The following is an 11720-nucleotide window of genomic DNA, read 5'->3' on the forward strand; positions in this document are numbered from 1 at the left end:
GAAATAATAAATAAATGTTAAAAAATCAAAGAAAAATATAAAAAAAATAATAAACTAAAAAATAATAAAATCAAAAGATAAAAAAATAAATAAAAATAGAGAGAAAAAATAAAAATAAATCGAAGAAATAAATGAGATAAAAAACAAATAAAAAATAATAATAATACTAATAATAAAGAAAAAACAAATAAAAATATATATAATAATAATGAAAGGGACTGAATTGAAATAAAAACCAAGTTTGAGGATCAATTCAAGGTGAATTCAAGGTTAATTTAAATGAAACAAACCAAAATGAAATCATTAAAAAAATGGGGGGACCAAACTGCAATTCCCCCTTTTACACCTAAAACACGCGGATCCCCTGGCCCGGTCGGGTTGCATGCGGGTCGACCCAGCGGTCGTATATAAGCAAAAAAAGATGCCCCAAATCCCTCATTTTTACTTCCCCTCTCAAAAACAACAAATCTCAATTCTCTCCAGCTCTATTCCCCGATGGCCGACCACCACCGGTGGCCTCTCCCCGCAGTGTCGTCGCCGCACCTAAAAGCTTCGTCCTGTCATCCCGGAACCAAATCCGTCCTCAAAACCATAAAAGAACCACTAGATCGGAGTAGATCTAGCCTAGAAAGCCACAATTCTTACCCTTTTCGGCAAACACTCTTCGCCTTCCCCGGTGAATTCTCGAAATCGAAAGGTTTCTTTGTGAGTTGCTTTGACTTTTACTTGTATTTTGCTACTTTTCTTTGATATTTGTAGCGTTGGAATCGGTTTTTTGCTCACTGTGTTTTTGTTACTTCGATATTGTTTCGATGTTGTGGTGGTTGATTTACTGTGTTACTCTCTTTTGTTTGTTGTGGGTTCGGGGCCACGATTGCTCGGCACTGTTCTTTGTTCTGTGGTTGTATTGACATGTTGTCTCTCGATGATACTTGGTGTCCCCTACTGTTGGCTTCACCAAGGCTTTTATAGCTCGGTTTTGGTTGTTTGGTCCCGACGATCTCAGGATCGTGGTTGTTGGTTGACCGAGATCTTCGTGCATGTTGCATCGGTCGCCTCGGGATGGTTCAGTCCCGATGGTGCGGCCGAAAAATACGCTGGCCGTTGGTTTGCTCCTTGCGGCGCCGTTGACCTGTTAACTGTTTATGTTAGGATTTTTCAAACCCTAATAGTCTTGGGTTGGTTCAGGCCCACTTCTAGACCCAAACCGTAACTTGATATGTCCCCTTTTAGAACTTGTTGGACCCTGGACAAAATAAATAAAAAATGAAAGTAAATAAATAATAATAATAATAAATAATAATAATATAATATAGATTATATAATATATATTTCAAAAAAAATATTTTTAAACTATATATTATATTTAAATTTTTAAAACTATATATTATATAGTTTTCAAAAATGATTTTAAAAATATTATATAAGTTTTCAAAAAATATTTTTTAAAACTATATATTATATAAATTTTTCAAAATGTTTTTAAAAATTATATATTATATTTTCAAAATGATTTCAAAAGTATATATATATTTTCAAAATGTTTTAAAAACTATATATTATATATAAGTTTTCAAAAACTATATAATATATTTTCGAAAACCATTTTTTGAAAACTATATATTATATTTTTCAAAAACATTTTCAAAAATTATACTATATATATATATATATATATCTATAATAAAATAAAATAAAAAAATTGGACGAAAATGAGTGTCTACAATAATATATATCAAAAAGTGCATTAAAGGATAAAAATGTAATTTTAAAATTCGTATAGGACGTAAAACATGTATCATAGACTTAATTTTTAACATTAGAACGTCGTGCTATAACATGATTGAAGACTCTCATAACATAATTTTATTTTTTAATTATATCATTTCGTCAAGTTTATATTTTATTTTTGCGAGGGTTAAGTTCTTAATCAAGTCATTTTAGAACGCCATAACACATGAAGCACATGTCAAATTTTTCAATATGCATCTGGTAATGTATCAAAAACGAAGGTCAAATGATTCCAAGGGCGGCTGAAGCGAAAAACTCGAGCAGACACCCCCAGTTGTCTCATCTTACCGACCGCAAAGAATACTACAGATCATTATCCCAAAATCATTTGCTCACGTGCGGTGCAATCTTATATTTTTATTTACATCGATTGGATTGAGACAACGGCACCGTTTCTCATAGGATATATGCGTCAAATTATGTTATCCGTTCAACTAGACCAAAAATAACAACCGTCCGATGCATCATCGGCGGTCCCCGTTGTTTACCCTTCGCGCAAAAGTAGAAAATCGTCGTTTTTTTTGTTCTTTTTCTCGTCTCGTCCCTATCCTTGTTCAGTGCCCCGTTGCCAGCATGGTTTTAGTTGGTCACGTAATGGCAAAAATACTGTATAGATCCTTGCTCTGTAATGGAAATTGCAATTTAATTCATCATTAGAAAATCGTGTACAGTGATCATTTCTATAATCATTTAAAAAAGTATTAATTTCCTCTAAATAGACTTAATTAAATAATATGATGTTAATTTGAATTATGATTTGAATATTCATTCGATCAATTATGACCTAAAAATTTATTCTTTTACATTCAAATTCAATTCATATTAGATGTATTTATTTGATTTTTAAGTTTCAATTGATCAAATGAAAATTTATATTACATAAAATGTCATATTCAAAATCAAATGATTTAATATATTCGATATAAACAATACTATTTTTAATTGTTTTGTTTGATTTTCTCACATACGAATGAATAAATGAGATTTTTCCTATGTGGACCAAAATGTGATTCACACTATGGCATGGGATCTGTACAATACTTTTACCCTTAATTGAATATTTTCCTGCGCCGTTTCCCTCACGCGTCAGCAGCTTGTAAAGGGAACGCCCCTTTGGATAGGAAGAAGAAAAAGCCCGCGACGCAACTGTCACCGAAACTTCTTCAACTGCCGTCCCAAATTCCTATCCTTTTATCTTTACCCCCTCTTTAAAATCCTTCTCTCATCGACTCTCATTACATACTAATTCCGTTTAAATCTCGTTTAATTAAGACTTTAAGCAAATTCTAAATCTTACTCATTTCGGAAAACAAAGTAGTAATCACTTGTTGATTTCCTAGTTCTGTGTCTGTTATAATCGATGGAAACCAAAACGGCGGTGAGGTTTATGTTACAGAAGCAATCGTCTCTGGCGCCAGAGAGAGACAGTTTCGAATCGGATGGAAGAGAGGAAGGAGACGATATAGACGGAGTTAGGCTGATGTACATAGCCAACGAAGGTGACTTGGACGGCATCCGGGAGCTCTTAGACTCCGGGATCAACGTTAACTTCCGCGACGTCGATGATCGGACGGCTCTCCATGTCGCCGCCTGTCAAGGACAGACCGATGTCGTTTCTTTGCTCATTCAATATGGCGCCACCGTCGATTCTAAAGATCGCTGGAGAAGCACTGTAAGCAAAAGCAAAAAACCAGAGCCATCTTCTCCTGTTTCGCCTCTTTTTTAATTTTTATTCTAATACATTTTTATTTTGGTGTAATAGCCTTTGGAGGATGCTATATATTATAAGAATCATGAAGTGATTAAGCTTTTGGAGAAGCATGGAGCTAAGCCTTTGGTTAGTTTTGCATCATTCATCTGGAAAAATTTTCCCCATTTTACTGATTTTTAATTGACATTGCTTGTTGAATTTTGGTAATAGATGGCTCCAATGCATGTAAAACACGCTCGTGAAGTGCCGGAGTACGAAATAGACCCAAAAGAACTTGATTTTACTAACAGCGTCTACATTACTAAGGTAACGTTTTTTTTTGGATAAGGTAATCTCTCTCTTTTTTTAAAGCGTGATTGTTCATAATTTTAACAATTTAAATCATAGTGATCTTTAGAAATAGTTTTTCGGTAATTGAGGAAGTTTTGCCGGCTAACTAATATTTACCACATGACATTGATAAGGAGGAAACTATTACATTATAGTTGTTTCTCTACTAGCATAATGCCTATCGAAGTTTGAGAGGAATGTTTGGAATTTTTGAAATAGTTGCTCCATTATTGCACTGTGAGTTTTTTTCTTTCTAGATGTGTGTAAATTTAAGCATTCGATGGGGAATTGCTAGATAGCTCTCAGAAGATCCTCTTTTTTTGGGTTTCCTAGAGCAAAGTTTTGTTATCTATGCAATGCAGGTTTGAAATTTGGTATGGGACACATAGGGGTGAATAGACAAGTTATGTGCAAAGAGCCAACTAAAAACTTAGGCTGTTTTCGTCCCTTTGTGTTGATGTTGCATGCATAGGAAATATTAAACTCATAATCTGACGAGCAAGTGCTTTTACATCTTTAATTTTTTTTCTTAGACCGCTGCTGTCTGTGATTAAATTGCAGGGAACCTTTTGTATAGCCTCATGGCGTGGGACACAAGTAGCTGTAAAAAAGTTTGGGGATGAAGTTATTACTGACGAGACTAAAGTGTAAGTTGCTCATAAAGTGAACCTTTTCTTCACTCTATTTTTTTGTTTGGGAGTTCTGTAGGTTGTGACATTAGGTGAGAGAACCAATGGACCATGCTGGATTCTTTATGTTATCTGTTTTTCTTTTCTTCTTTCAGGGGTGCATTTAGAGATGAACTTGCGCTGTTTCAGAAAATTCGACATCCAAATGTAGTCCAATTTCTTGGTGCAGTAACTCAAAGTAGTCCGATGATGATTGTGACGGAGTATCTACCCAAGGTATTACTCTAGCATCTAATTTACCATCATAGTATATGGTCTATACATGCCTTCACTTATGTCCGATTTCATGGCTTGCTAAGTTGATTTCAACTTGTGTTTTTTTGTTGTGTATTAGCACTGTATAATTCATTGATATGAAATTGCTATACCAGATCTTAGTTTCCTCTTATTTTTCAGTGATTCTAGATAACTGAATTTTGTAATATAGCTCCAACCTTATCTGCTTCTTTAAGAGTTAGGTTTTCAAACTTTAATTCATTGTTTATTTTGCAGGGAGATTTAAGAGCTTATTTGAAAGGATAAGGAGCATTGCAACCAATAATAGCTCTGCGGCTTGCACTAGATATTGCAAGGTTTGTTATGGTATTATTGCAGTTTGGACTTGATAAACTATTGCTTTAGTATGCCACATTGAACGATGGCTGTTTTCTTTTTCATAAATGGGCAGTTTGATTTCAACTTTGATTTGAGAGTTAGAGATAATTTTAAATGAGTAGGTACTCTGTTACATGGTCTCTATCTTTTCAGGAATATCTATAAGCAAATCTAAAATCCAAAATAATGATAGCTTACTGGTGACACATAAAACTTCAGTCTTCACTTGTTTATTTTAGATGATTGAAGTTGGTAATTTAAGTATTTATTGGGAGGTATCTTCCAATGGTCGAACTTGAAAGGTCTTTAACATATTTTCCACTATCTTGCAGGGGAATGAATTATTTGCATGAGAACAAACCACCAATAATTCATCGTGATCTCGAGCCTTCGTAAGTTTTCTTGTTGACATTGGTTTTATTCTCCAAACAAATTTATGTATATACGAGCACGAAATAGCTTTAGTTTTGTATAAAATACAAGTTGTCTTCCTTAATTTTCTGAAAGTCAGAGCCGTTTACGTGCCTGTAATTGTATTGACAGAAACATTTTGAGGGATGACTCCGGACATCTCAAAGTCGCAGATTTTGGCGTTAGCAAGCTTCTCACAGTTAAAGAAGTTAAACCTCTAACATGTCTGGAAACATCATGTAAGTCTCTTTTTACTTGGTTCTAGTTATCCACCTTCTTACCATGTAACCAGTCATTTTAGAAATTATCTGGATTTGTTGGGTTTTATTTTGTATTGTTAACAAAATCTCTCCTCTTTAACCTTAAACATGTCGATTGTTGTTGTCACAGGTCGATATGTCGCTCCGGAGGTTTTCAAAATCTATGACTATGATACTAAAGTGGATGTGTTTTCATTTGCTCTGATCCTACAGGAGGTAAATTTTTGGGCATCAGCTCATATTTTCAATGAATGGGTGAAACTGAGCCAATACCTGGTTGAATCCCTATTTCTTATGTGTTCTTTGAAAAATCTAATCATCGGAACAGGCTTGATAAGTGGTTTAAATGTGGTATGTACTTTAGATGATTGAAGGCTGCCCACCATTTTGTACAAAACCAGACAAGAAGTTCCCAAGGCATATGAATCAAGGGAGCGTCCACCTTTCAAAGCTCCATCCAAGTATTATGCCCATGGACTCAAAGAGTGAGTACTAGACTTTTAGCATATTAGTCATTTTAATTCTCTCTGTCCGAATGATTAACGGTGCTCCTCCTTACAGGTTAATCGAGGATTGTTGGAACGAGAAGCCTGCTAAGCGACCAACGTTTAGACAGATAATAAAGAGATTGGAATCCATTCACAACAGTTTCAGTCATAAAAAGAGTTGGAAGGTATTACTCTATTTCTTGAGACCTTCATTCTGCCATTCCCTTGCAATTATTTTCTCTGTAGTGTCATATTGCCAGTAGAAGCACTGAATTGTCAAAGAAGAATGAAACCAATTATTCAGAAATTAGTTATTTATGATCCCACAATGGAAGTTCAGAATTAATGATTGAAACTAAAGTGTAGATCAAGTTCTGATGTCGCATGAAGTTTCCGAATTTAAATCTGTAGTTTGGGATGATGTGTTTTTTAGGCTAGTCTTTACTATAAGGCATTCTATTTGTTAGCATTTCAGTCCGTTGTGCAGGTCTGGTGCAAACTTTAATCATTAGGCTGATATTTGTTCTCTATGGGGTGCATTATGTTTCAGATTAGGCCATTAAAGTGGTTCCACAATCTGGAGGAAATGCTGAAGAAAGATCATTCTAGTCCGAGTGGATCGTCTCGTTCGACCGGCAGCATATGAGTGACTGAAGCTATTCTTCCATAGCTTATATACAATTGTGCATACATTTTCATACCTTGTCTCTTGCTGTTACCTGATAATTTGTTTGTGGTAATTGGATATAATCTTCCAAATTTGTTCTCTCCCTTCTGAATTGTGTTTGTGGGCTGAGAGGTACACATGGTATTGTATCATTTTTCATGTAAATATAACATGATTACCATAATATTTTTTTTTAACAATTCTCCCTTTCTATCAGCAACTGCAAATCCAGAAGCCATTGACATTTTAGCATTTAACATTATTAACTGATGATACGAACCAAAACTTTACATCAATTACTCAACAATTCTAAGTTTTAGACTCGATCATTTAAAACACTATAACATATTGCCACTTACCTTAAAACAATGAATCTCATGGTTCAGAACAACAACAAAATGATATGAAAATACACGGATGGTTTAATTAATTATCAATAAAACCAGCCATCGAAAACCCCGTCGACCTTCACCTTCGTAGCTGCGCAAGACGGCGGTACGCATCGGTGAGAGACTGAGCACTATACGATCGCCTCCCGATGATCACATTGGCGGCCTCGGATGAAAAGCATCCCAAAACATGTACTCATCCCTATTCTCGCATGGCGTTTGGAAAGGCAGGCATGTAATCTGCCCATTGTTCCTCCCCACTCCACAGCACCCTGCATTCGTTACCCTAAACCCTGAAACAAAATCCATATAGTCTTTAGAACACTATTATTAATCTTTAACACATCATATTCAAGTTGTTCATGTAACAAGTACACGCATTTATAATTTGATTCGCATATTTCACTAACATTTCAAGCATCATAATATGTTTACCATAAGCTGCGGGGTTGCTGGTGATGTCTTGGAAAATCCCATAAGCATTAATGTAGATGAATTTAGCATCAGAATTGGCGTTGTTGAATTGATCAACGAGACCCCTAAGCTTGTTATTGAAAAGCCGGTTGGCAGCATTGATTCTCTCCACACAAGTTCGACCATCTCCACTATTTTGAGCCAATTCGTTCGGACTGCACCCAATCTGACCCAACCCGATCAACACGAACTTCCTCGCCCCATAGTCGTACAAAGCCTGAAAGCCATTCATCCAATGGCACCTATGTTCGTCAAGCTACGACCCGGATTTTAAATTGATCCTTAAACTTTAAAACGTTTACGGCATTACGAACCTGAAGCTGGTCGGTGTACTTTTCAATAAGAGTGTCGGCATATTCCTGGGGGCTTTATTGTCTGCTGGTGGAGTAATACAGAGGCATGAAATAGTTGTTGAGGTAATCGTTGCTGCCCAATCCGATCGAGTAAATACACTTGTTTAAGTAATCTGCTGCTTTGTCTTCATCTCCAAGTAAGTCCACCACTTGTGAAACTGTTTGATGGTAATTTTTAACTTGGCCACTAAAGTTGATACGAGCTCCCTGTAGAGAAAGTTGCAGATACAAGTAGTGTTAGTTTGAGTAATGATTATCATCATGGAATGATGAAACAAATCGACAATCGGTTTCGAACGTTACCAGTTGCTGTCCGGTTTCTTATTGGATTCCGGCAGCCGCGGATGCGTAGTTAACTCCTCCCAAGATCTGTCTACCGCTTGCAGTTGAGTATGGAGGGATGTAATCGTCAAAGCCCAAAAGTTCAGCTGCAAATTAAATAGAAAATAAATATATTAAAAGTGCATATTTAGAAGATTATTTTTTTAACACTACATTTTAAAAACCTTATATAAAAACAATGTGATATTTTAGAATGCCTCAATAAAAACTTGTTGATTTTGAGACGGTTTAAAACTTAATTAGAACTTGTATCAGTATGACAGTAAAAACCAATTATTGTACTGACAGATTGAATCAGTCAAAATCAGAAGAAAGAAAAGGAGAGTCAGAAAATTGCTCACCCACCTATGACATCGACCGTGGTTTTGCCATTACAAAACCTGCCGGTCGGTCCATTATTGAAGTCAATCCCATAAGGCAAGTAATCAGCTCTAGCCAATGAATTGAGCTGATTGTTGTTCCCCTTGTCCACCAGTGAATCCCCAAATATGAAGTAACAAGGAACCTGGGGTTCCGCCTTAACCTCCAACAAAAACTCGAACTCGAAATTAACACGAACCGAACACTATCCCATACCATTTCTCCATATTATACTATCAAATTGTGAGACCGATCAGAAAAGAGAAAGAGATATGGAAATGGAAATGTATGTGTGTGAGAGAATAAATGGCATCGAGAGGAATATAAATGGTAACAGGTGAGAATTTATATAGAGAAAAAAGGGAAGAAAAGAGCATCCAATCATCAAAAACAAAATGGCAAAGTGATATTATTTCTTTCAGCTGATACAGTTGAAGTAGTAGGCTGCATGTATTAATTTCACGAGGGAGGCTGTTTTGGGAATCTATAGCTTTATCTATAAATCCAAATCCCATCCATCCCATTCCGTGTCATCTATATAGTTGGGATGAACTATAAACATTATGAACAGTGACATAAAAATACATATAACAATAATAGTTCGTTGACAAATTTACATTATCATAACTCAATTGCGACATATCTTCGATGATTACAAGTGTCTATCAATATCCAATCTGATAGTCTAAAATAGTGATATATCAATAGGATAATCAAATAAACGTATGTAGATATAGAGAGATGATGTCAAATAAAACATGAGAAAAAAAGAAAGACGTACTATAAAAACAAATAAACCATATATCATTTTCATATGAAAAGTAGAAGACTAATTAAACAATTAGCATAACTTAGTTTAAAGAAGAGAGAACAGAAGAAAATGAGAAAACATATCGTCAGCAATTAATCTGTAATTAATATCATTAGTAATATAGAAAAACTAAAAAAAAGACTCAAGAGAAAAAAATTAAGAGAAACAGACTAAAACATGGGTTATTGTTGATACAGATTATATAAGTTTATGTTAATACAAATAGAAATGATATTGATAGGTATTTCAAAATTAAGCATATATATATATATATATATTCGTGCATGTCAATTACTCTCTATCCTTGTAATAAATGAAAAATAATAATTAGAAGTGCTGCCCTAATTAATATTATAGCTAGGTTATTGAATATGACCATGCGCACATGGTTTTATCGTTACATTGCCCCAATTTTCACTCAATTTGTTGTTCATTACATTGGCTATCAAGGCCTACACATGAGCCACAGTGCAGCAGCCATTTCTTTATATCTGGTTTGAAGTTTTAATATGATTTAATTTCGAATATGATCGAGATTCAATATGATTATCGAATATTGAAAAATAAAAACAGTGGAGGCAAAATGCAGATAAATCAAGGGTCAAGATTCAACATCTGAACGTCATTGAGAAACGAAGCAGTGTAAGTGAGTAATGGTGGTAGATGGTCGGATTTAATGAAGGATGGACCGAGTCGTACAAAGTAACATGCATGTGCACCTCAGCTTTGCTGACTCAGTTTTACGACCTCCAAATGCATTATTGGCATCAAAATTGATCACCGGTTAAAAAAAAGTGATTATAATCTTTATGTTATTGATTTGTTTGATTTTAATTACTCGTTTGATTTTAATTATCAATTAAAAAAATGATTTTAATCATTTACGTTAGTGGTCCGTTCAATTACTACCCAGCTGAATGAGTAAAAATTCAATGTCAACGCTAAAACTCATTCCAATTTGGTACATTTTCTGAGAAGTAAAGATAACAACGAAAAAAAAAACTTTGTTAAATGTTAATTCAAAGTCATTATTCATGTTGCAGTGAGTAAAAAATCATATGCAAAATCCAAGGGTAAATTACACGTTTAGTAATTAAACTATCATTTTTTGTCTGTTTTAATACTTAAACTTTCAATTTTTTTCAAAATCATATCTAAGGTTTAGTTTTTGTTTCATTTTAGTTGTAATACCCCAAATTTTGACTAATGACTAAAAGTAAGTTTTGAAAGTTTTTGTGACTAAAGTGTAAACTTTGAAAAGTTTAGGGATAAAAAATATAATTTTAAAAAGTTATATATATTTTAGCCTATAAATGAAAAGTTTGGACTAAAACAAAGATTTTCGTGGGAATTAGATTTTCGGTATGAGATTTGTGTTAAAAACTATAAAACAATAAAGTTTGGTATTGAATTCGGATAATCAAATCGAACTGAAATTTTACAAAAATTTGAAGGATGTTAGAAATGATTGGAAATATTATTTTAATATTCTAGATCAAAGAAATTTGGCTCAAAATAGTGTAATTTTTCAGATTTGATTTAACAGTGGAATTTTAGTGACTAAAATGCAATTTTTAAAAATTACATGGCCAAAGTAGAAATTCAAAGCCAAATTAATTTATATTTGACCAAGGAATATTTTAATGGAGGAAATGGAAATGGCAATTGGTAATTTTTAAGATTCATTAATGGTATTTTTGGAATTTCTCATAATTGAATAAAAAATTCAATTATAATAATTTAAAGACAAGTGTAAAGGCTAATTTAATGTTAGAATAATCTAGAAATTAGCCATTTTCAGCTTGTTGTTCTTCTCTTGTCCGAGTCACCTTGCTCAAGGTAAGAAAAAAAATTTGTTTTGGTTTTTGAAGTTATACACTTGATTTTTGGATTAAGCTATTAGATAGAGAATTAATCTACCTCAAGTTCTCTATCATTTGGTACCAATATTTCATTGTGAAGATGCTTGTGTGTTGAGATTGAGAATTGGAGTTTATGTGGGATTTTTTGGAGTTTGAAGAATTGAAGAAGACTTTGATTTTTTTAAGGT

The 11720-nt window shown here is 34.0% G+C and overlaps 2 pseudogenes; one reads left to right on the forward strand and one right to left on the reverse strand.

Moving 5' to 3' along the window:
- The first annotated feature begins 3041 nt into the window (after positions 1–3041).
- LOC120172952 lies at positions 3042–7068 on the forward strand (annotated as a pseudogene).
- Positions 7069–7406: 338 nt separating this feature from the next.
- On the reverse strand, positions 7407–9088 carry LOC120172954 (annotated as a pseudogene).
- Between the last annotated feature and the right edge of the window lie 2632 nt (positions 9089–11720).

Source organism: Hibiscus syriacus, unplaced genomic scaffold (genome assembly GCF_006381635.1).
Source record: "Hibiscus syriacus cultivar Baekdansim isolate YM2019G1 unplaced genomic scaffold, ASM638163v2 tig00111917_pilon, whole genome shotgun sequence".
In the NCBI taxonomy this organism is placed as follows: domain Eukaryota; kingdom Viridiplantae; phylum Streptophyta; class Magnoliopsida; order Malvales; family Malvaceae; genus Hibiscus; species Hibiscus syriacus.